Source organism: Myxocyprinus asiaticus, chromosome 33, assembly GCF_019703515.2.
Source record: "Myxocyprinus asiaticus isolate MX2 ecotype Aquarium Trade chromosome 33, UBuf_Myxa_2, whole genome shotgun sequence".
Classification (NCBI taxonomy): domain Eukaryota; kingdom Metazoa; phylum Chordata; class Actinopteri; order Cypriniformes; family Catostomidae; genus Myxocyprinus; species Myxocyprinus asiaticus.
The window spans coordinates 18,832,201-18,860,008 of NC_059376.1; the positions used below are offsets into that span (position 1 = coordinate 18,832,201).

Sequence of the window (27,808 nt, forward strand, 5' to 3'; positions counted from 1 at the left end):
ATAAAAAAAATTTGCCCGTAAATATGATGTTCAAATGCAAGTAATGTTAATTCCCAAGTTGAAGTACCTCAGTAGATGGGTGCAGAGTATATAATATGTATAATTATATTAATATATAATTAAAATTAAGTATTAGACTAAAAGTACACCTGTAATGTCTATTGTCTTTTCTCTTTACATTTTTATAACTCTCCTAAAATGTACCTCATACATTCCCTTCCAAAGGGACTTTGTTCCTTCTCACTCAAAGCGCTCCACTTGTAAAAGAGTGGCGTGCTGTCATAGCAACCATGATATGTTCTGTTTCCGTTTGTCCTACGAAGGCCGTCTCGTTTAACAAAGTTTGTTTAAAGGAGGACACTTGGTATACTGCAGCCTTCAAAGGACGCGACCTCCGGAGGACGCATCCTTCCAAATGAGACACAGCCCATGGAAACCTCACACTATTCCCTAAACAGAATGAAGATTTATTGTATTATTATATTATTTAATAAGAATAACAAGTAAGTCCCAATGCCGGTTGCATAAAACACCTTAAGTTTTTCCCTTAAGTATAACACACACTTGTGGAATTTAAATGTGTACATAAATTCTCAAATATATGAACTCATTGTATTTGTTCGCATGTGGCCATATACCAGATTTAAATATCAGACAATGATTTTCAAGTATTTTTACATTTCAGTTTATATTATTATTATATTTTATTTGTACAGTTTATAAGGTGTTTTTTGTTTGTTTGTTTTTTAATTAAATGTAAGTCTTAATTAAAGTCTTAAAATAATAAATCAAAAATAATATTTAGCAGCATGGCATACAATTAAATGGCAGCAGAGCAGTTAGAAGTAGTTACGAGTAGTTAAAAGTCAAAATGTAACTAATTGTATAATTAAATATTAAACTGTTAATAATATTAGTAATACACCTTAATACCATAATACTGTAATACCGTGGTATTTTTTTGTGACAGTTATCATATTGTGAAAATCTCATACTGTTACACCCCTAGTGTATACAAAGTATACATTCTTTATGTAAAGTACTACCAAATTGTTGATAATAAACTGAGAAATGTGGAGATAGTTTAGAGAAAATGCATGTGACCAATTGTAAACACTGATACAACAATTTACTGCACTTCTAAGAATCAGACAAAAGTTGTTTAATGCAAACTGCAATGTGGTTTCATAGACTTTTATTACAATTTAATAAATCTGTTCACAAATTCAACAAGGACAATGTAAAAAAAAAAAAAATTTGTATCATAAAATGGTCCATCATTAACAAAAAGTCCAGAACTTGTGATTTGTAGACTTGAAAGGTTTTAATTCTAATACAGACAATCAATAACCAATAAAGGTGAAAGAGAGCTCAGAACTGCAACAAACTTCAAGAGATTGACACACATTAAATATTCATACGGACAATGAGGAAACGAGGCAAAGGTGACTGATGCCTTATTAGTTGCACAGTCCTCATACTCATGCGACAATTTTATAATGACCTATTGCTCTTCAGTGCTGCTCATTGTTTACACAGGTAGGAAACATGCTAGAAGTCTGTAAAAGCCTATAAAAGCAACAGCAACAAAACTAATATTAATTTATATTAATGACAGCAAAGAGGTTTCATCATCACGCTGCATCTGTCTTCATACCATATAATATGAATACCAACCTGTTCATTTTCTTTTATAGTAAATCAGTCCTCCAGCTGCAATAATTACCCCCAGCACCAGCCCTGTTGCTCCAGTAATGATCATATTTCTATCAAAGTCAGGGGGAGAGGGATCTGTAAAATAAAATACTTTTTTTAAAAAATGTATAACATGTGTTGTTAAATAAATGTGAATATGTCTGTTAAGTTGTCCAGTTAGAAAAAAGCAAAACTGATCCTTTTTTCTCTGTAATTTATTCTTAATGCTGTTAACTTAAGCTTATTAACCTGTGTTCTTTCCCACTGATAGATACAACTATGTTCTTACCCCAGTCATAGATCATGGGTTTATTGATGCTGGCATGCTCCCCACACAGGAGATTTGTTTCTCCAGATTTGGGGATGTATTCCAGATGGGAGTGGATCTGGTAGTAAAAGTCTCCATCTACCATCTCCTGAATAGATGTTGAATCAAAAGGCACCTCTTTACCATCTCTCACCCAGGTAATTTTGATTGGTTTGGGGGTAAAAGTCATAGGCACTGAACACAAGAACAGCTGGCTGATTCCCATTTGCTTTCCTGTCTTCCTTCATAATGACTTTTGGTTGTACTGGATAAGCGGAAAAAATAATTAAATATTATTTCAAATTGAGAGAAAATTCATTTAAAACCAAAATACTAAAATATATGGGTCTGTAAAAACTGATATCTTTAATATTATTAATTATTAATTATTTATTTCAGTCTTTCACCTGTTAGCCTTGCAGCAGTGAAAATTATCGTCCCAAATGTTTTGCATTCATCCACGACAAATTCTGTGCATGTAAAATGTTGTTTTTATTATAGTCATCTGCCAATTTTTCTCCAAATTCAGTGTAACCAACAGCCTTATCTTCGGTACTGTTGTATAGGTGTTCAACCTTGTTGTAGGTGACAGTATATAAACTACATTTTTTCAAGAGAGCCAAGTACACAACACAGAATTTGTATATACTCATAAACAGAAATGCTGAATTTAAGTCTCAAATTTCATGGAAAACCAAAATGTATTTTGAAAAGCATCAGTAACAATATATAATATTATACTGTTCATTATAGTATAAAGGACTTTTTTATGACAAAAACTTTTTGACAAAGAACTTTTGAAGTGTATGACAAATTTGTTATTCAGATCACTTGATGGCAACTGCATTTGGTATGAAAAGCTTTTAATCTTACCTGTTTCGAACAAAGCAGGCAAAAATATTACCCAATGTATCACATGATTGTACTGCATTTTGGCTATGCTGTTGCACTTGTATCTAATGAAAACATACATTTTGGCACAGTAACACTACAGGTACATGCCTGAATAAACTCATGATGTCATGATGTGCTCAGACATGTCAAACCAGAACATTAAGCTCGTGATTGACCACAGAACTGGTGGAATTTCATAAATGCCGAAATAGAGACAATGGCTGCAAAAAAGCAATTATTATTATCAGTTATATGATAATGTCATATGATATAACAATATGACATACAGTACAGTGCAAAAGTTTTAGACACTAGTGAAAAATGTTGCATAGCGAGGATGTCTTCAAAAATAATGCCATAAATAGTTTTCCTTTATCAGTTAACGTCATAAAAAGTCCAGTTGGTGAGACAGCCTTTTCCTTTAAAACAGTGCCAATTCTCCTAGGTACACCTGGTCCACTGATCTATAATATAGATCTAGATGGCTGATGACATCATAACCATGAAGCCACTGTGCCACCATATTGCTATTCCCAAACATTCCAGTGTGCCTATTTACTTAATAGAAAATCATTGCATCTCATTGAGTAAACATTGGCCATTTAATCATGATTTTATATCTAAAATCTGCCTGTACACATCCCTACAACGCAAACGTCCTACACATGTAATTATTTATTTATCTAAAGTCTGTAATTTTTTCCTGTTTCTTGAAAGCCTGAGCGAGTTATGTTTATCCACCTCTAACAAACTTCATCTGCAAACAGATCAGCTGATTATAAACAAGTTCACTGAAACTGAGGTAAGGTACAAGCAAACATTTTCAGATGTATTTATTGCAAACATCGAAGTATTCATTCAGAGTTACTTGTTTTATGTTTTCATCAAAACATGCCTTTTTCTCAAGGTTACTTGCTCAGAGTGCATTCTCTTGTGCACAGAGGGAGGGAGGCAAGAGAAGAAAAAATAGAGTAGAAAAAAAGTCAAATTAAACTGATATGCAAGGTTTAAATAGTAATCACAGACGTAATGTATGACTTGTATCTATGTATGATTACAGAGAGCACTTCAACGTGAAAACAGGCAAATCACGGGCATTTTTGGAAGTTTAGAAATCCCATTCTGACTTTTTTAAAGAGGTCATAACATACTTTTTTTTTTTCATTATCTTTATAATTTTATTATGTCCCACGAGGTCCACTGAAAATGTTAGTAAAGTTTTGCACAAAAAAAAGTCAAAATGTAGTAATATATGATAATTTTCCACCCTGTCACTGGCCCTCTGTCTGAGACGCTTGGTTTTGGCATTAGCACCTCCTTAAAATTTCCATGTAAACGCCCACTGTTATGATTGGCTAACATCGCACAGCCCCTCAGATACAGCCATATTTGAAACTCGATGAAACATCCAACACATTGTATCCGAATATATTAAACTGTTCACTCAATCACATCAGCACCATATACTATCAAACAGTCATGACATTTGAAATATTCATGAATGAAACGGTTTACTCACGGTTTTGTGATTGGGTCCAAAAGTGTTTTTTAACCACCCCATCCTTCAATAACAGTTCCTTTGCAAAGCTTGAATCGTATTATGACTGGTTCACAAGCAATTCACATTGATATGAGCCAAAAAACATTTTTTATTTTAAAATACATTCGCTGATGACACATCCACACGATGCACATAGTTAGTCCACAGCATGGTGACGCACACACAAACAGTCTTGCCTACGCTGATGCATACATCATCGGAATCGCATCAAAATGGTCAAAGACGTCCATCTAGTGCATGTTTACATGCACTAGATGCATGTAAACATTTAAAAATAGCGCTGATGGGCGTAAGAATGCGTTTGTGCTCAAAACAGCAAGAGGCAGAGCAGCTGGATAAAACAGAATGGGGTATCCTTTTCAGAGTTGTAACTTGACACTGCGTCTTTTAAAAGCAGTGTGAGATACATGACACTGGTCAAAGTCTAGTGCATGTTTATATACAAAAATAATTCAAAATAGTCCAGATGAGTCCCCTTTGGTGTTCAGGAATATTTAGTAGGCCACACCAGGCCTGACTGTCCCTTTAGTGCTCCTTGGTCTGTCCTGCTCTCTCTCTGTTTAGAACTAAGCACCAGTGGGTGGGGCCAAGGGTGTGATTATGTAAAGTAATTTGATTTTATGTTGTTGCTGTGGAGGTGGTCATGAATTAATGAGCCCCCTACTAATGTAGGGAAGTTGCAAAAGTAGAGAATGAGGCATTTTTGCAGCTTGGTTTCAGTAAATTCTTTTATTGCACTGGGGATTAAGTTTTGAGTTCTGAAATGTACAGGTTTTTTTTTATAGTAGAATTACCTCTTATATGTCAAAATATCAAGGAAAATTTGATTCCATATGACATGACCCCTTTAAGGACCCTCCGGGGGAAAGGACAAGTTAATTAAACAAGCAGATATTACAGCTTTTTTGACTTACATTTACAACTTGTGGACAGTTTTGTCACATCCCTTGGGGATCGTTGTGCTACAATGATAGGCTGGACACCAGAGCAGGTGAATGCTCTGACATCGTGATACATGTATATTTTCTCCCTCGTAACGAATATTATCCATATATAGCCAAGTGGAGAAATGTAACTCTAGTCATGTATTGGGTGTGACCCCTTTAAAAACCAGAGTTTTGTAACACCTGCTTTTCGGCACTCTCTTGTGTTAGAGACGTGAGAACATATGGTTCTTTCATCGTTTGTGAATTCTTTTGGATGCATATGGATTGCATGTGTGGAGTTTGATCACGTTTTGCACACATGTGAGGACTGGCCTCTACCTTATTTTATTTCCATTTTTTAATTTCCATATTCCATTTTTGTATTTCATTGTACCTCGTTTCTGTCTACTGAGATTCATTGTGCTGAAATTCATTGAATCATTTTTGCTCTCATTTAGGACATTGTTCTTTTTGTCACATTTACAAATTGTCAGAAAACTTCTGGATTGTAATCCAATTGATCATTTTTCAAATAAGTACAAAACACAGTTTACATATTTGTTTTTATTTTTTATTCTCTTCTCCTGTACGGCCCCATCGATCACTGTCCTTTTTCTGAGACAGCAGTCAGAATAAAAACCCCAAAATATATTTTTGTATCCTGTGTTGTTTCTTCATAACCCACCGGCTACACATAATGAGCAAATTAAACATTAAACATGATTGTCACAAGAGGGCAAAATGCAGCTGTCATATCCGGAGGTTGGAGATGGTGAAATGGAATTGCTATCAGCTGTCAGTCAATGAGGCTCTATGGCAGTTGAGCCACACCAAGATGGACACTCGAACACTTACGGTATCTCTTGCTGGCAATTTATCGTTGCGTCAGCAATCCAGTTCTATATATATACTGTATATGTCAGCGATCACTGTCAACAATCCAGTTCTATATACTGTATATATATATATATATATATATATATATATATATATATATATATATATATATATATATATATATCAGTGACCTAGACACATTCTTGGTTGTTGGCAGATAGTTGTCCCAAGCTTCTTGGAGAACTTTCCATCTATTTAGGCTGTCTCAATTGATTCTGTCTCTTCATGTAATTCTAGACTGACTCAATGATGTTGAGATCCAGGCTCTGTGAGGGACATACCATGTGTTGTAGGGCCCCTTGTTCTTCTTTTATTCAATTCTATTTGCAAAGTGAATGTTGAAATCTAAAATTTATATTTCCTACTGATACACTAAAAGCAGACTATATAAAATAACCGTTTTAAGACAAATGTTTTTGTGGAAACAAAAAAGACTTTTGCACAGTACTATCAATACATATACAGTATATATATATACATATACAGTATATATATATATATATATATATATATATATATATATATATATATATATATATATATATATATATATATATATATATATATATATATATATATTTGTACATACATACACACACACACACACACACACACACATAATAAAATGTAATATAATATAATGTAATACTACAAAATATACTTATATACTAGTAATAATTCACTAAATCATTAATTAATAAGAAACAACAGAGTGACTAAAAAAAGGCCAATGAGAATTGGCGAGTGGAATATGCATGCCACTCCCCCGGACATACGGGTATAAAAGGAGCTTGTATGCAACCGATCATTCAGGTTTTGTGCTGAGGAGCTGAGACCAGGTCCTGGCCATTTCAGCGGGTAGTTCAGCGTTGTGGCAAGAGGGACACAATGTCTCGTTCCCTCCATCAGGGAACAGAGGTTACGAAAGTAAACAGGACGTTCCCTATTTGTCACTCACTCGACGTTGTGTCGATGTAGTGACACTAGGGGTCCCTATACAAAATGCCACAACTAGCTGAACTGTGTTGTGTGAACTGCCGGTGTGTGATGGGCAGACTGCTGTGTGCCTCGTAGCCAGCGCACCAGGCCGTCATGTAACCTCCCCCAATGCTCTTATGAGCGTCGAACGGTCCATCAGGGATAAATCGACTGCCCAACTATAGGGACAGGCTAGCCCAGCCAAGGCCTCTTTTCCCTCTCTTTTCTCCACAAAAAGAGTGGAATTTGTTAACTGACTGGGAGCCATAAGTGTCTGCGTCAGGGGGTGTCCCTCCCAAGGGGAAGACACCACGGAGACCACACCCTGCCCAAAAAGATGGGGGGTATTTTGAGTGGAATACATCACATGGTCTTACTGAGTCTTGTCAGAAGCCTGTCATATGGAGAGGTCCCATGGTAGGTCCTACCCAAAGGGGGAGGAGTTTCTACAAACCATGGCAACCGGGGGCAGAGGGGCCTCTGCCCAAGGAAGACGCAGTTTGCCGTCAGGGAAACAATTTTGCGGAAGATATCACATGGGGTCGCCTTCGGGGAACCAGCACATGTGAAGCACCTACCTCAGTACATGGGCTCATTAGCGCACATACTGGGCCAGTCAGCGAGTTTCTTCGCAAACTCTGCCAGAGGGCTAAGGAGGAAAGTCACACTCCAAACAGAGGATCGCCCACTGGGTCATCGACGCCATCACGATGGCATATCAGGCTCAGGACATGCCACCCCCTGCAGGTTTACGAGCCCACTCCACCAGGAGTGTGGCGGCCTCCTGAGCCCTGGCCAGTGGTGCCTCTTTGGCAGACATCTGCAGAGCAGCGGGGTGGGCAACACCCAACACCTTTGCGAGGTTCTACAATCTCCGGGTTGAGCCGGTCTCGTCCCGTGTATTGGCAGGCACGAGCAGGTATGTTCCGGGACAACTGGCCATGATTACCACTTTCCCCCTGGCCGCTCCGCCATCGAGGGTAGCGAGAGCGGGGGAGCTGAAAGACCGGGACCAGGCAGTAAAAGGTGCCTCCCACGATCTTGTCAGCTCCTCATGCACTTCCGGGAAGAAAGGAACGGGGGAGGGGTGTGGCCGTGGGCGGCGCCCCGAGCCCAGGATAACTCGTCTTCTTCCCGGGCTCCGAACGAGATGTCGAACTCGACCTGAGACGAGCCGGCGATCTCGTCCGAGCGCCCGACCGGTGCAAGCGAGCGTGCTGGGGAATGGGCGGTCCGTGGGGGGATACCCGGCGGAGGTGGTCCCATTGAGGTCCCCAAAATCCCCCCCCGGAGAGGCGGAGAGCCGCTGGGGTGGCTTGCTTTCTTCCGAATGCAAGCCGCGATCGCAACGTTGCCATGGTCATGTTCTCGCAGTGAGGACAAGACCCATCCACGAACAATGTCTCCACGTGGGCAGCGCCCAGACACAAAAGACAGTGATCGTGGCCGTCAGAAGCGGAGAGATATCGACCACAACCAGGAATAACACACAGATGAAAGGCATCTTTAAAAAGACGTTCCGTGTGTGCCGCTCTTTTAGAAAGAAAATATACTCTTTTTTTTAGAATATACTCTTTTTGTTGTTTCTGCCGAAGCACCCAGGGGCATTCTCTGCAAACCACAGACACAGAGGGGGAGAAGCCTCTGAAATGCGCTGTAAAATCCAGCAGAGAGAGGTGAATGAACTCGGCAGATGAATTCAGCTCAATGAATAGAACCGCTCGGCTCCGAAGAGAAAATCTGAATGAGTGGTTGCATACCAGCTCCTTTTATACCCGTATGTCCGGGGGAGTGGCATGCAAATTCCACTTGCCAATTCTCATTGGCCTTTTTAAAAAAAAGCAGAGGGGTTTGGGGCTCCCAAGAGTGACCCCTAGTGTCACTACATCGACACAACGTCGAGTGAGTGACAGATAGTGAATTCATGTTCTCTTTTCTTTATGTATTTTCACAAGCTTGTTTTTAATTATGTTATATATTATAAAAACCTGTAGAAATCCCTAGGTATATGAGAGTGCTTTGTTTTAAAATTATTGTAGTATTATTATTGTAAAATTACAGTATTGTAAAAATTGAAGGACAGCATTTTTAAACTAATTCCAAGACTGAAATGATTAAGCAATTGAGATGTAAAAATCTTCAAAATTCTCAAATGTTTAAATTCTAGGTTATCTTGAATATGGCCTGATTGAACCATGCAGTGGTTCAGCAGGTAGTAATGAAATACTTTTCACTTTTGATAATGAAGTGGCTGCATACATGGGCTTAGAAGACAAAAAATTAGTTTTCACAGTGTCGGACTTTATACATACTCTTCCTGCCTTTAATAGGTTTTTTCCTCTGCTCGATGATGAAGACCCCTTTGTTGGAATAACACCTTTGTGCGAAAAGGGTTTTTCAGAGACACTCCTTTAATGCATCTGAACCTGGTAAGGCATTTTGTTTGTACTTGACACAGGTGACTGGGCTTGTCTGTCTCCACTAAGTGCCATCATTTTAAGCCCTTTTATATTCAACTTTAAACTCTTATAAGAAGGGTCTGAAATGTCCATGTATGTTATACATTACAAATACATAGTGGTAGGATTTAATGTGGTTATATTAAAAAATAGTGTTAAATATAGTGATTTAGTTTAAATGTCTTCCAGAACCCCCCTGGAGCTCAGTTTACCCCAGGAATGATGTAAAATTCAATGTCAATAATACCCTCATTTGTCTGGTTTCTGGATTCTTCTACCTGCGAGAGTCTCGTGGGCCAAAAACAATGTGAATGTAACAGATAGTGCAACTCTCAGTCGATATTACTCAAACAAAGATAAAACCTTGAAAGTATTTTCGAGACTGAGTTTCATTCCAGAGAAAAGGGTCATCTACAGTTGTTCTGTGGAGCACAAAGCACTTCAACAACATCAAACCAGAACATGGGATCGGTGTGTCTTTAGAATTAACATAAAATAAATGTTAAATATAAATAAAGAATTTCATAAATTAATACTTCTTATTTAAATAGCTTAATTTGGGGGATTTTTCTAGCACATATTGATAGGCCTACAGTATATGCCTGTTGGCAATGAATTTAATTAATCAGTATGTTAAGTAATTAATTTAATACTGCCCTTATTATTTAATTGTGTGAAATTAGGATAAAATACTAGCTATGAAATTAGCCTTAGTATGACATCAGAGTCTGCCATTTTTTATTTATTTTTTTACATTCGTGACTAACATAAATGACAGAATGTTCATGTAATGAGTGATGCATGTATATTCATTGTTGGACGTTGTTTGTGGACAAATTAAAGAAAACATTTAAAGTGTAAAAAAAGTGCGTTTTTATAGAATTTATTTTCTTAAAGTCCATATGGCTTTCAACATCTTAAAGTCCTAAATGCCTACAAAGAAACACCCATAAATCCAGTTAAGTGTGTTTAAACTTTTGACTTGTAGTGTTGATGGTTGGGAAATTGTGAATCATATCAGTCAAGCACAACACAGCCCTCTTCTGATCCCACATGCGTATTACATTAATAAGGGCTTACGGATCCAAAAGCTGTGCTATTCGCTATTCCATGGTGATCTAACATTCTGTAACATCAGACATTTCAGTGTAATACACTTAAAGTGTTACAGACAGTGTTTACGACGTGCAAGACAGAAACATCAGACTATAACTTTTTAATTGGTAGGGTGCAGGACAGTTCTAGAAGTCAAAAAGTAGGATAGGCTATTCCAGTCACAAAACAAAAACAGAGGTAACATAACAGGATGAAGGTTGTGTTTTCTGTTTGTTTTACAGCACTCACAAGAAACTTTTTAGCCCACTTTATGTATACACATTTTAGATGAATGTATATTTTAATGATGAATTAAAGTCTATACAGCCTGAAACCCTCATGAACCAGCAATATACCCAAGAAATATACTAAAGGGAACAGTTAGTGTATATTACAATTCCAAGTGTGTCTGCTTCACACTTGCATTTCTTTCTTTGTTTAAAGATTTATAAAATATTAAATAAGCAAATTGGAAAATGGTTGGAATTTGAAATGTGGTTTATAAATATGACCATGGCTTGAAATTGTCTTGTTTTGTTCAGCATTCTCATTAGTAAATTAATCCAGGTTAATCTGTTTTATGAGAACTGAAAGAAAGGGATCCTTGTTTTTGATGGTTGATGTATTATGTCAGCTCTCCCATCATAGGTCAAACATCAGTTTTTAATCTGATACTCTTTTTCACATAAATGCACCTTTAATATATTTATGTATTAACATTATAATGTTATATAAGTTTGTCCAATGGCAGCATGTGAATTCAAACAAGACATACCAGCAGAATGAGGGGTTAATACATAATCAAAAGCTGGATATCAGTCATCTGTCTAACCACATCACTGCTCTTCTATGCTTGTTTTCTCTATTTTTACTTCCTCATTTTTTTCTCTCTCTCTGTTTTTTGAGAAGTGATAAGAACATAAAAGATTTCTGCATGCAAGATTTTTTTTTCTGTTGAACTTCCTCATGCTTCTTGGTATAAAATAATAGAAACACTTTATTTTACATTGTTCTTGTTACACATTTTTCATGTTACTATTTTTAATCAAACATAGTAATAACAATAACTATATGTAAATAGAAGCAGTACTACAGAACAATTACACAGCAATTACATGCAGATCATTAGTATTACTCAGTAACTGCCTATGTAAATACATGTGACGTGGAGGAGGGCGGGGCCGGGCTGTGACTACGCACGCCCGGTACCCAATCGGTTGGGGAAAGGCTGAGGGTCGGGCGACAGCGTATCTGTGTGCCGGCGAACCAGGTTATTCCTCTCTCTCCTCTCTCTCTCTCACTGTCACTCCACTTTGCCCTTTCCCTCTCCTCTTTTTTTCTTTTTTTTGTTTTTTTGTTTTCCCTCCCCTCGTCCCCCTTCCCAGCCCTAGAGAGGTGGGGAAAAGGGGCCGGAAGGGAATGATTCACTAGCTGCTTCTCATGGTTTCATTTTGTAAACAAGGTTAATTTGACCTGAAGATCTCTGAAGATCTTAGGCAGGGTTTCAATGTCTCTAGATTCTGAGATGACACAGTCTGAAATTCAATGTCACCTGCTGCTCTTCAATGGCACTTAATAAGTGCAGTGGTTGGCAGCATCTGGTGTCTTGACTTGCAGCTGCTATAACATGTGCTAGTAAATAAAAGTACATCAACTTGGAGTAAGTATTGTAATACAGTATGTACATCTGGAGCAACCAAATATGTTCATATTTAAATTAGGTAATTTAAATGAGGATCTAATGCCCATTCTCAATTATTCTTTGATTATACAACAGCCTGGTTCATCCACATTTGATTGGCTAAAAAACTCCATGACCCAACATGAGACACTACCTGCCAATTAGAGGCAATTGGGTCCTTTTACAGATACACAGACTCCGGTGATGACTACAACAAGGTCTGGTTCCAGTTGTTATTGAATCTTTTATTTTGTTTTCGTATTGGTTATAGTTATTTAAGCAATTAAGGTTGAAATTTCAACCTTAACAACTGTTGCATTTTTACATATACTGCATCTTTGAAAATGTGTGTCTGTACGGAATATAAGCTGCGTGAAGTTGGCCCCCCAGCCAACGCAAAACGTCGGCAAAATAGTCTCAATCGTTTGTGCTCTGTTTGTGCTGGTTTGTGCTGTAAAATTTTTTCGTTTGTGCTGCTTCGGTTTTTTAGATATTAAAATAATATTTATAGGTCATTCTGAGGTCACTCAGCCCCCCCACATGCTCCAAATTCACCCCAAACAGTCTCGTTTGTTTGTGCTTCGTTTGTGCTGGTTTGTGCCGGTAAAAGTTTCGTTTGTGCTGCTTCGGTTTTTAAAATATTAGACATTGAATTATAGACGATGACGTCACTCAGCCGCACCCCCCCCCCCCCAAATGGTCCAAATTCACCCAAAATAAGCTCAATCGTTTGTGCTTCGTTTGTGCTGGTTTGTGCCAGTAAAAGTTTCGTTTGTGCTGCTTCGGATTTTTAAATATTAGACATTGAATTGTCTATGTATTATAATAAAATAAAATAATACATAATATACTATATATATATATATATATATATATATATATATATATATATATATATATATATATATATATATATATAATCACTTACCCCAAACCTTTGAATGGTTGTGTATCATGGTTTCCACGAAAAAACAAAACAAAAAAAAAAAAACAGCACAACTCTTTTCAACTGATAATAATAATGAATGTTTCTTGAGCAGCAAATCAGCATATTAGAATGATTTCTGAAGGATCGTGTGACACCGAAGACTGAAGTAATGATGCTGAAAATTCAGCTTCTAGCTGCTTACTAAGCTCTGTCCAGATGCTCTGATTAGGCGTAGCTATGTTGCCATTTTGGACTATGGCCTCTTTAGATGAACAGTGACAGTGAAAATGGAATCTCTGTCGACTGCTGGTTTCTTGGGCATCTGGCATAAGCAAAACATAATTACCCACTTAAATAATCCTGATTCAAAAAATGTCATGTTCAGTATAAACTTATTTTTATGTATTACTGTATTGGTCCGAATATAAGGATAATATAATATAATAATAATATATAAGGATAATATATCTTATATTAGGACCAATATGGTAATGTTGACCCCTAGATGCACAATGTATTCAAAAAACTAACATGGGTCACATGTGCAACTGTAATTAGCATATATTAGTATTAGCAATGAGATTTCTGTTCAGTAAACATTGACAATCTTAGCTCTCTTGAATGTTGTACCATTATTCTTGAAGTTAACAAAAAATATTGTAACTGACAGTGTTAAAACATTGTACTTACATTGGCCAGAAATTTGATTTAGTAACGACTTTTGTAGTTTGATTTATATCGACTTTTTCTCTACTAAATCTACACTTATTTGCACAAGAGCATCTTGTACAGAAGCGTCACTTGCACCTAGTGTTGGCAGTGAAGTGTAGCAGATGATACTCCATGTAAATAAATAAAAAGTTAAATCAGGAAAGACCAGTTGAATGGAGTAAAGATAATTGTTTATTGAACAAATGATGTGATGTTTACTCTTGACAGAAAGTCTTCGGTAATTCGACTCTAAAAGTGTGTTCACATTGTGGAGATTTGCGCTTTTGTTCTCGTGCCCAGAGCTGAGCGAAAGTGAGTGACAGAAAAAGAGTCCGACAGACACCAGATGAATACTGAGCTGCTGCTGTCTGAACACCAATAAAGTTTTTAATAAACACCATAGCGACTACAAAAACATTGATAAGAAGGAGTTGTTGCTGTACTGAAACATCATCATCCAACATTCTGGTAAGAGATTGAAATGACAAACCCGAAATAAAATGCTCACTGCTCATAAATCGTACTGTCTACACACAAAACAAGAGAGACCTATTTTAGAAATATATAATATAGTAGCCTAATATATAGTAATCAGAATGACCGAGACTGCTACTAACCTATATTTGATTTTTGTGACCATTAAGTGATCTATTTTATTCTGTCAGTATTGTATTCAATAAATATCAGCATTTATAATTCGCCTGTAATTCAATGTCTAATTTTTTTAAAAACCGAAGCAGCACAAACGAAACTTTTACCGGCACAAACCAGCACAAACGAAGCACAAACAAACGAGACTGTTTGGGGTGAATTTGGAGCATGTGTGGGGGGGCGCGCTGAGTGACCTCAGAATGACCTATAAATATTATTTTAATATCTAAAAAAACCGAAGCAGCACAAACGAAAATTTTTACAGCACAAACCAGCACAAACGATTGAGACTATTTTGCCGACATTTTGCGTTGGGTGTGGGGGCCAACTTCACGCAGGTCACAAACCCAACGTCCATAAAAGCACACGCGCACCACAGCAAAATTTCATAAGGTGCTGAGTCAAAAAGTACTATAAAAAAAAAAACCAGAGAAAAAAAATCGCACACTTACTTACTGCTCAACAAAAAAAAAAAAAAAAAAAAAAAATGTGTTTTTTTCATAAATATCCATATTATTAGTGTTTCAACCCATGTAAGAGTCTTCCTCAAAACATTAAGACAAACTTTGTGATATAAATTTCAACAAAACATCCCATGGTTCCCACAGGTGTTCGCAGTTTTGATGTTAATGACCCATTCAGAAATCCTAGGGTGGATATAGACAATACATATAATTAAATCCAAATATAATATATATTTATATAATTTACATACAATTACACAATAACCCGCACCCAGAAACTCTAAATATCCAGGACATACATATCCACATACATTTATAAATATAGATATATAAATAACTGTGCATCTGCACATACTTACAGCTTGAATACAGATATCCCTCTACACACATCAAAAAGTATCAGAGATGCAGACATCAAGAACATATCAACAGGGTTGTGAGGGTTACTTTTGAAATGTATTCCACTACAGATTACAGAATACATGCTGTAAAATGTAATTTGTAACGTATTCCGTTAGATTACTCAAGGTCAGTAACGTATTCTAAATACTTTGGATTACTTCTTATGAAGTGTTGTTTTTAAAAGATCAATAAAATTGATCTTGTTTTAAGGATTTTTAGATATTTTTACAGGGAAACAATACAAAAATTATTATTAAGAATACGATTTTTACCCTAATATCAAAGGTCTTACTAGAAAATAAGAAATTATGATCTAATGTGAATTTTCTTGATAAAAAAATATGATCGTGCCTGGTAACGTGCATGTAAAATGGCTAGAAATAGCATTTTAGCTTAGCATAAAGCTGACAATTTACACAAGGTTTATTTCTATTTCTTCTTCTCCAAACTTACTTCAGACTTACTTCTCTGTCTGCTTGTATGAATGTAACACATCATAAGAAAGTGTTTCACCGCTGTTCAAATGTACTTTGGATTGCATCATTTATATGTATAAATGTTTTCCATCTGAAAGGACTAAATATTAAATGAAACAAATTACAATAAAATGCAAAGTAATCTCTTCAGTAATCAAAATACTTATATATATATAAGTATTTTGATATATATAATTATGGTCTTCGTTCACAAGATTATTATCTTTTAAATATCCTGAAAGTCCATACAAATATGGGTAAAAGGATGTTTAGTTATGCTGCTCCATTTAATTGGAACCAGTTACAAGATAAATTATGTTTTAAAGAGTTGGTCTCTCTAAATGAATTCAAGGGTATCTTAAATGATTTGGTTTTTTATTGACCTGATTGTAATTGTTTTAAGTGATATGTGTACATTTTGTATATGCAGTTAATGTATTTGTTTTATGTTTAAATGTTTTTTGTTTTAACTAAATGTGCTGCCTGCCTTGTCCAGGACCCTCTTGTAAAAGAGGTTTTAAATCTCAAGAGTTTTTATTTCCTGGTTAAATAAATGTAAAATAAAAAATAAAAATAAAAATATACAGTGATGGGTAGTAACGGATTACATATAATCTGGATTGCATAATCAGATTACAAAAACCAAGTACTTATAATTGGATTACATTACATTTTAAAATAATCATAATTGGACTACAGTTGCTTTTTTATAGATTACATAATTACATATTAACAAGGCAATGGCAGTAAATTGTCAATAATTTATTGATCATCCTAATCATTCTCTTTTTTTCAATGTTTTACATTTTTCATTCTAAATCAGAGCACACCGCTGATATATGTTCGGTAAGTCTTTGAGTGTTTTCAGAAGAGAGGGGGAGGGTTGTGTGTATTGCATTCAGAACTGATACTCGCTACTAGCCAGCCAGGTGAAGATGGAGCAGTCTACTTCAGCATTTAACCACTAGATCTACTGAGATCATTTCATTTTTAAGAATTAAATTACACCAGTGTGCAGCTCACACTTTGAACTTCGAAGGATCTAGTGTATGCCATCTCTAATGGTCCTGCCCGAAGGGTACACAATAGTTCAACTGCAAAATGTGCAGCAATATGAAACAAAGCCCATCGCTCTACTGTTGCTGCTGATGCAGTGGAGTACACTGCATGAAACTTGACATAAAACTTGACACAATTGTTCCTTGTGTGACTTGGTGGAACTCTGATGTTTTAAAATATTCTGCTCTTTTAGAATGTTCTTGCTGTTCAAAGATAATATCTTGCACCTCAGCTTTGGAATAGGTGATGAACTAACAATGAGCAGTAAGGGTTAAAAGTGTTTCAGTGTTTTTAGATGAAAGCTTTGTCCTAGCAACATCATTGCTCTTGATTTTATGGTCATTAATGTTCATAATTTTGCTATTGTTTTACGCTCTTAAAAAGAACTTGATGTCTCAGTGTTTTGAATTATAAACTTTGGCCATGCACTGTCATTGCTGTTAGATTTAATGTTTATTTCATTCATGCAATGTGTAATGCACTTAAAACTGTAATAAAATTGTCATAAGCAGATCTTTTTGTGAGGCTTATTTGTTAGTTTTTTTGTTAGTAATAAAGAATGGAATAAAATTTCTTCCTCTTTCTACTTTTATGTTAAAATGTTTATCCTACTCAAATGCATGTGATATACAATAAAATAAAATAGAATCCAAATCCAAAAGTAAAGATTAGATGACCTCAAAAGTATAATCTACGAGATTACGTTATTTTTTTATTTATTTTTTTCATGTAATTTGTAATCATTTCTGGATTACAATTCACAAGTAATCCACTCAGCACCGAGGTCAAAGGAACTGCCTGCAGAGCTCAGAGATAGGACTGTGTCAAGGCACAGATCTGGGGAAGGCTACAATAAATTTCGGCTGCACTGAATGTTCATAAGAGCATAGTGGCCTCCATAATTCTTAAATGGAAGAAGTTTGAAACAACCAGTTCTCTTTCTAGAGCTGGCCGCCTGGCCAAACTGAGCAATCTGGGGAGAAGGGTCTTGGTAAGAAAGATGACCAAGAACTCAATGGTCATTCTGGTGATGAATGAAGGGGTCTGAATACTTTCTGAATGCACTGTATATTTGACATAAGAAGTTTATTTCATATCATATATACTGTATATTTATATAAGAGCGAACTTCAGATTTATAAGTAGGAATCTAAGTTTGTCTCCAGGGTTTTGTGATTGTCATTCTTAATAACAGCTAATAACAGAACAATATTGTGGTAGAAACTGAAGTCTGGTTCATGTGGTCATCATTCTCAGGATATTAGTATCATAGTATCATAACTATGTTCTTACCCCAGTCATAGATCATGGGTTTATTGAAGATGGCATGCTCCACCACACAGGAGATCTTTTCTCCAGGTTTGGGTATGTATTCTAGGTGGGAATAGATCTGGTAGTACCAGTCTCCATCAACCAGTTCTTCAGTGGAGGTCACATCAGAAGTCACCTCTGTATTATCTCTCACCCAGGTCATCTTGATGGGTTTGGGCTACCATAGAACAATAGAACATTCATGAATAGGTTAGTAAATTCTTTATTCTTTTGAAAGAAATACAAAATTATAAAAAATACCAAAAGTTTCAAGGACAATACAAAGGAACAAATACCTTGTTTGCCAATACCTTGTAATTTACATGTATTTATTCAGCAGAATACTGTGCCTATAATATTATATATAATTTTCTTATACAATTGTGTGACACACCAATTAGCCTATTATAGACTACAAATATTTGAGAGGGAGCTCTTATTACAATAAATGTACTGTAAAATGTTGCCATTTAAAAAAATGAATGAGCAAAGTCATGTCCAAAGTTATTAACTTTACATTGGAGTTGACCAGATTCTAAGATTCTAAGTTGCAAACAGAAAAATGAGACAAAAATCTGATGCATTTTTGCCCCAAAAGATACAGTAATATGGTATTTTCTGTTGGGTTGTTTAAAGTAAGCCTTCTAATCTAAATAGTAAATAGTATAAATAGTAAAAAAAACACACAAAAAAACAATCTTTAACAACATTCATTTACAGAACATTATAATTGGAACAGCTCATGTTGTACCTGTTAATTAAGTTCCAATTTTACTTGAGAAAAACCTCACATTAGATTTCTCCAGAAATCTTGGAAGTCCAGAAATAAAAAATGTAACCTATTTTACAGGTAGTCTTGAAAAAGGTTTTTTCTCTATAATTTTTTTTTTTTTTTTTTTTTTGTGCCACTTTTTTAGTGGTTACTGTGCAACTTTAAAATATTATAGCATGTCTTATGAAGACTTTTTGCACAGCTAAAGTGCATTATTCCAAGAATAATTATAAAACAAATATCTTTGTTTCCAAATAGACCTACTCTGCTGTGTATTTCAAGATACACATCGTGGCATATGCTGTAGTGTTATAGTTCAGTACAAAGCACAAAACAGAATTATATGGAACTTTAACACCTTTTCATCACTGTTTTACATGAGAACCAAACAGGAGAACTTTTATATGTCAATTTTAGTGTTCCAGTATAAGTAGTTACAGTTGTGTCTATGGTGTGGCTATCCTTATGAGGACTCTCCATAGACATAATGATTTTTATACTGTATGAACTATAGATTCTATCCCCTAACCCTAACCCTTCCCCTAAACCTAACCCTCACAAAAAATTTTCTGCATTTTGACATTTTCAAAAAAACATTGTTTAGTTGTTTTTTTTTTTTTTTTTTTTTTTTTTTAAGTGATTTGAATTATGGGGACACTAGAAATATCCTCATAAACCACATTTATAGCATAATATCCTTGTAATTACCAGTTTGTAACCTCAAAAAATGTCCTCGTAAACCACCAAAACCCGCCCATACACACACACACACACACAAATCATGTAGTGAAATTCATCACATGTTGGTACAAGGAATTTGACCTTTAATATACACATCCACCCCATGTTCTTGTTTGATGTTGTTGAAGTGATTTGTGCTCCACAGAACTGTAGCTGTCCCCTTTCTCTGGAATGAAACTCAGTCTAGAAAATACATTCATGGTTCCATCTTTGTTTGGGTAACATCGGCTGTGAGTTGCTCTATTTGTCACTTTTACATTGTTCTTGGTCCATGAGACTCTGATAGGTAGAGGGAAAAATCCAGTCACATGACAGATCAGAGTGTTCTGAACATTCAACACTGCATCACTTTTAGAATAAATTGAGCTCCAGGGGGATTCTGGAAGAAAAAGAAGCCATCAGTTATTCCAAAATGATTGTTTTCACTGTACTTTCATGTCCACTGAATTGTTTAGGAATTTCAATCAAATGTAATGTTTAAAAAAGTGGTTCTGATGAATTGGCGTACACTTGTTTCAACACTTCATGTACTTCAATGCAAATAATAAGGCTTTTTTAGCTTCCTTGTATAGTGATGAATACTCAGTGTGGTCGATAATATCAGGTAATGTGATAATTCCTTAAATCAGCATGTGCTACCAGATCATCATCAGTCACCACAGCTTTCAGTCAACCCATATTAATGATAACCTACAATTTAGAGGTTTTAGAATTTAGAGATTGTTGTTTGGTCTGGAAAAACATGTGTTTCGAAGTTTAGTACTAGTTTAGGTTGCTTTATTTACAGCTATTCAGGAAGACATATTCATTACAAAATCTTTATATATACTGTCTACCATATATATACAGTATACTGCATACATATATATATATATATATATATATATATATATATATATATATATATATATGTAGTAGGCTTTAGTTGGCAGCAGATTATCTGCCTCACATGCTCAAAGCTATTGTACAAAGTGTAATGTTGTTTTCAGCTACAGTACATTAGAACTTAGAAATATAGTATGGATCTATGTTTTTGAGTGGATTAATATTTTGGTAGGACTCTGCCCCACCTTCCCGTATAGGCGAGCCATGTCTGCTTGGATGTATGTTAAATGTTGCAATGCAGTTTCCTGAAAGAACCTCATTTCATTTAAACTTTTCACACTTGAAATGGTAAACCCAGGTTCATCCTTATGGGCAAACTAAAATCCTGGGTTGTCTTGTTTCATGTTTCACATTGTTCATAATATACCCTGGATTAGGAATTATTCCTGAGTATTCATGTTCCGATGTTTAATATAGTACATTCGTAATCCCTGGGTTAACATACTAAATTGCATATTTGCAGTGTTAATAACTTTTATTGGACGAATACAGCTCGCGACAGGCACGCAACCTGCTTATAATAACTGTTTATCAAAGGAACTGCTTATCTGTGGAAATGTCGCCAAGCAAATCCGCTCTTTATGTCTTTTCTTTCCTAAAACTTACTATGAAAACACAGAATCATAGCACAGATGGCAGTTAATGCATTTGGCATCACTGTTCAGCATTTTACCAGTTTTCCTCAGATGGGAAAACGAAACAATTTTCTGTGACTGAACAAAGTGCATGAATATTAAATGAAGTAATAAAACTACTCTTCCCGGTGATTCCTCATTTGATTACAAGCTGCCCGACTCTGGGGAAGATAATGATGCTGTGCTTAAAGGCTCGGACGAAGGCCATCCCGTCTGCCCAGGCTCCACCAGTTAGCAGTTCGGCCATGTTACCGCATGCTATTCTCCTCGAGGTGTGTGAATGACCGGCCGCTTGGCTCAACATAGAATGGCCGACACTCTAATATGCCACCCATCAGGAGTGGGATGTCTACGATATAGAACTGTTGGGGCCGTCGCCCGGCTCGATGAAACAGCTCTTGCCTATCCTGCCTGCATGTGCAAAGCACATGAAACACTGCTGGGGAGACCCGCTTGACCTTAAGCACAGTTTCGCTGGCCTGGAGGTTAAGGATATGGCTGTGAACAGTATGGGTGACCCCCCTTCCATCGAACCTTCAAAAGCCAGACTCCTCAACCCCTAACAGGGAGGCTTGCTTGCTCCCCCCAAGCCCGCCCTCCCTAACAAGATGGACCGCTTCTCTTCCTCCGTTTTTCAGGGCTTGTCTCACGCTTCAGCTCTTGCCATTCCAGCTATGAATGTTTCCTCCCTTCTTTCTGCCTACCAGTCTGAACTTATGGAGGACATGGGCAAACACTTAGAGAAAGTCTGCCCTTCACCCATGCTGTGGAAGGAAATTGTGACTGTCAATGTCCTTGTCCTGTGTAATGCCCGTCAGGCTGTCCAAGCCTCAGGCTGCTCTACGCCATTATCCATCATGGGTGGAAGCACACTGTGGCTAAATCTCTCTTGTCTGATCAACAGCGAGAAGAGACACATTGCTTGAGCCCCAGTTGAACCGGAACAGGCTCTATTTGGTCCAGCTGTCTCCTTCAAGTAGCAGCGCTGCAACAATAAGAAGAAGGAGGACAAGGCTTTTAAATTGTGCCTTCCTAGAGAATCTGAACCTCACCAGGTGCTCTGTGGTCGGGGCCTGTGCATACCACAACGCTGGCAGATCTAAACCTCGCAACAAGCGAGTCTAGTCAACAGCCCATTCCCCCTCCCAAGCCCTGGAGGAAAATTTCCTTTGCTGCCACCACGACCAAGAAACCCCCAACTCCACTCCTTCTGACTCCAAAAGAAAGCGGCCTGCACAGGCCCGTGGGACTCTAAGTCCAGGTTACTGGGCTGCCAGCCCTTTGGACGTAAATTCGGATTTCCCAATCCTTACACCCAAAAGGAGTAAACACTTAGTTACTGGGGAGAAGAACCCCCCCCCACCACCACCACCACCACCACAGGTTTTCTTGCATGACAGTACCAGTTCAAGTGCTGCCCAGGTCTCACAGTCTCGCCTTCCAGCACACAGTTCAAAGAGTTTTCACACTGGAGAGAGTCAGTGTCACCACACCATATGCACAACACCATTTTCACACTCACAATAAAGGCTTTGGCCAATGTGTGTTTGAAAATAAAAAAATTAGTTGAATCAACTGCTGAGAATGAACAACCCATGACGCCCCTAAGTTGAAGCCCACTAGATGTCTCCATTGTATCATGAACGAGCGTGCTGCCTGCTATTGCAGCCCAGTGAAATTCTCTAGCACCGATGGCAATGTTCGCAGAGCACATACAAGCCTGGCATGCCGTGTTGGCCCCTGAATGGGTAATTCAGACAGTAACGCATGGCTACAGGCTTCAGTTTGCCATGAAATGCCCGCATTATGGCAGCGTAATTTTCTCTCAGACAAACGAGAGCTCTGCTCATTTTCTGAAAGAGTAAATTTCTTCTCTCTTAGAGAAAGGAGCAATTCGGGTAGTTACCATGGACCAATGTCAACAAGGTTTTATTCCCTTTATTCCCTAGTTCCAAAGAAACAGACATTTGAGGAAATACAATTTCAAAATGTTAACATACAGCACTCTGTCTCGTTCAATACATCAGAACGATTGTTTCACATGATTCGATCCGAAAGATGCCTTTTTCCACTTCGGCATCTACCCCCACACAGAAAATGTCTTCGTTTTGCTTATCATGGCATTTGTTCTCACTTTGAACCCATGCATATTTTGTCTGTGTGTGGAAGCAGGATTAGCCCTGTTACACCTAGTGGGACTGAAAATCCTGACATATAAAGATGACTGGTTAATCAAAGCCAGTTCAAGGGAGAAAGCAGTACAAGACATACAACTAGTGCCTTACATCTCCTGGGTTCAGAGTGATTTGTGCCAAAGAAATTTCACTCTATCCCAGAACATGACGTTTCTGGGAATGGAGCTGAATTTCATTGCAATGCACTCCCATCTATCAGAAGAGCACATTTTGTCTCTCATGAATTGCCTCTCACAATTCAAAGAGGGGGCGAGTGTGCAGTATAGCACTTGTCTCAGATTACAGGGCTGCGACAATACCACAGCCATAGCACACTTCAATCACCAAGAAGGGATGCGCTCCCCTCAGCTTGGTATGGAGCATGCAACACTTCCTGTCGTTATGTGTATCCCACATACTGAGCATTCTGTACTCAGGTGAGAGGGAGGTGGAGAGAGGTGTCTTCATCCTCAAATAGTGTGCATGTTGTGGGAGAGATTTGGTCAGGCATCAGTCAATCTCGTCGCCTTGTGTGAAAACGGCCACTGTCCTATGTTTTTCTCACTAAGGGACAAGGACGCTCCCCTCAGTGTAGACGCACTAGCTCACTTATGGCCCAATGTGCTGCTCCATGCCTTTCCCCAACTTAGCATATTTTTTCCCACTCTCAGAGTGAGTAGAGCACACTGATTCTCACAGCACCCAGATGGCCCAAAGCACCATGCGCACAGACCTCTTGTATCAGGCAAACGGTGAAATATATGATCTTCACCCAGACATTGAGTGGTGCTATGGGCCTGATCCCTGTTTCAGGGGGTCTCACAGCAGGATATTTTTTCAACTTTATCTTGGGCTTCTCCCCACAATTTTGTCAGGTACTACCGACTTGATGTTACAAGGACCCCAGTAGCGTATATGGTTCTGGGCTCTTCATAATGGGTTCACCTATAGCCCTTGCCTCTTTACACTGTGTACATGATACCTTACAGGTTTCACACCAAGCATAATGCATAGCCCTTATTCCTGCTTTGCTGTGTTGATGGGTTTTAGAGCCTGCTTAAATTATATAGGATGTGTCAGGCAACGCCTCTACGAGGAGACCTTCCTTCTGGTTGACAGCGTCTCACTTTGAGTTTATAGGGCATTCGGGGAGTTGTCCATATTCCCATAGGTGGATCTCAGACATGAGATAATGCAAGAGAACAACAGTTTACCTATTCTGTAACCCATTCTCTGAAACATCAAGTGGAGAGATCCACCAAGCTTGACCCGCATGCTACACGAGAAGTGAATATGCTCACTGAGGAAAAGTAGTGGATGCAGGTACTTTATGCTCTCAGGTAAGGGCGGGGTCTTACAGTGGTATTGGACACGCACTCCTGTCTGTCGAGCCAGACAGGCGAGGAGCAAAGGGAAGCTTTCTTGGAAGAACCATAATATTTTATTGTTCCCGGACTTTGCGAACTCGACAAGAGAGAAACGCGATCAGTTCAAGGAATGTAAGAAACTCTTACATCGGCGAAAGATCTCATTTGCTCTGATGTTTCCAGCCAGACTGAGAATAGAAATGAAGGTTGGTCACAAAGTATTTACATGTCTCAATCAGGCAATGTCTTTTATTGAATCAATGGGTGAGTAAACCATTGGATGTTTCTCTTGTGAGTGGGTCGACTTGCTGTACATACTCTTGAGGAAGCTGGGCGACATTTTGGGTTTTTTGCGTTGGCTCCGCTGTGCGGCTGGAGTTTGTTTTGTGAATAACACTTTTCCTTAAAGAAACTTTTGCATTGACGAAAGATTAAATTTGCATGGAAGTTCCCGGCCAGTTTGAGAGTGGACACTACAGATGACCGCAAAATATCTACATGCTCACACAAAGTATGTCTTTTATAAAGTTGATGGATTATGTAAGTCATGGTATATACTTTTATGCAGCCTCTGAGTGAATTGACTCGACCATCCGGGGAACCGGGATGCCGGTTTTGTTTCTTTTTGTGTTGGTTCCGCCTAGTGACTGGAGCTTGTTCTATTGAATAAAACTCCTTTGGAACAGTTGTGGATTAATCTGTTTGTTCTTCATGCTTATTCCTCCTGCTGGCTGTGGTTTGTCTTGAGTTTTTTTTACGGGACATTGGAATGATTATGTCATCCGCTGAACTCACAACAGCCAGCTCACTGAACATATTTGAATGTTTTATATCAGCTGGAATTTGTTTTGTGGAAGATCACACCTTTGAGACAGTTCTGTGAATGAATCTACACATTCTTTGTGTTCATTCTTCCTATTGACTGGGTTTATTTTACAAAGTATTTTCTGTTATGTAATTTTGCCTCACAAATTTGTGAGGCAAAAATTGTGCAATCCGATGGCAAAGTTGTCGTGGGGGCTCGTGGGCGTTCATGAACCTTTTGAGTTTAGAGGGACTGTCGCCGGTTGCCGCTTTCGTGCGCGGGGTTAATGCGCACGTTTTTCTTTTTTCTGTTTGTTTTGTTCGGGGGGAAGTTCGTGGTTTGATTGTTTCACTAATGGAGAATGTGGTCTGTATAATCTTGTTTTTGACACACAATTTATTTTTTCTATTATATCAAAATGTCAAATGTTAATATGAGTATACTATCTCTCGCCATGTGGAATGTGAATGGGTTGGGGCACCCCATAAAAAGAAGGAAGGTTATTACTTTTCTTAAACATAAGAAATATGATATAGTGTTTCTTCAAGAAACACATCTTTCCCCGCAGGAAGCTGAAAAATTTGGGAAGATATGGGATGGACATGTTTTCTTCAGTGCTGGCTCAAGTAAGAGCAAGAGAGTCATTATATTGATTAATAAACATCTATATTTCAAATGTCTCAAACAGACTAAAGATAAATTAGGGAGAATCATTATTGTTTTAGCTGAAATTCAAGGGCAAAGGTTGATTTTGTCTAATATTTACGCACCTAACACTGATGATCAGGGCTTTTTTATTGTTCTTGAAGGGATGTTGCAAGCTGCTGGCACCCCTCATGATATAATATTGGGAGGAGACTTTAATCTTTTGATGGACTCAGTCCTTGATCACAGTGAAGCAAAAGTGTGTAAACCCCCTAGAGCAACACTGATGCTTCACAGGATGTGTAAAAATCTTGGTCTTACGGATATTTGGAAACTTTTGAACCCATCTGTTAGGGACTATACATTTTTTTTCATCAGTCCATAAGATTTATTCTAGAATAGATTTTTTTTTTTTTTATATCCAAATCCCTCATTTCATCTGTTGTGGATTGCTCAATTGGGAACATTTTAGTCTCGGATCATGGCCTGGTGAGTTTAGAGGTGATGCCACATATAGAGAAAAAGAAATCATATAGTTGGCGTTTTAATGTATCACTTCTGCAAAATCCTGATTTCCAACAAATGTTAAAGACTGAAATCAGTGTTTATATGGAGACCAACTGGTCCTCAGTATCCTCTGTGGGCGTGGCTTGGGAGGCACTTAAGGCGTTTCTTAGGGGTCGGATCATACAGGACTCTCGGGGAGGGGATGTGGAGCATGTGTATACTTATTATTATTTTATTTATTTCTTTCTTTATTTATATATATATATATATATATATATATATATATATATATATATGTGTGTGTGTGTGTGTGTGTGTGTGTGTGTGTGTGTGTGTCTGTGTGTGTGTGTGTGTGTTATGTGGGACCACAGGGGTGTTCATTAGGGGTCAGGGTGGGATTGTATTAGTGGGGTTTAAATGTAAAATGTTGATTCTTTATATATGTGTTTTTCACTGTCATGTGCATATGAATCAGTAAAAATGTTAATTACAAAAATAAGACAATATATAGAATCAGAATCAGAATCAGAATGAGCATTACTGCCAAGTATGCTTACACATACAAGGAATTTGTCTTGGTGACAGGAGCTTCCAGTGTACAACCATACAAAAACAATACAAAAACAGCAGCAAGACATAGATAATAATAACAAAAAAAAAAAATAATTATACACATACGTACAGACACACACATACACACATACAGACATACACATGGGTAGGGCAAATCTAATACAATCTGTTATGTACAGTGCAAATGTTTTTTTTTTGTTTGTTTGTTT

At 37.5% G+C, this 27,808-nt stretch overlaps 1 pseudogene; it reads right to left on the reverse strand.

Moving 5' to 3' along the window:
• Window positions 1–1,681: 1,681 nt before the first annotated feature.
• On the reverse strand, window positions 1,682–21,775 carry LOC127424596 (H-2 class II histocompatibility antigen, A-Q beta chain-like; annotated as a pseudogene).
• Between the last annotated feature and the right edge of the window lie 6,033 nt (window positions 21,776–27,808).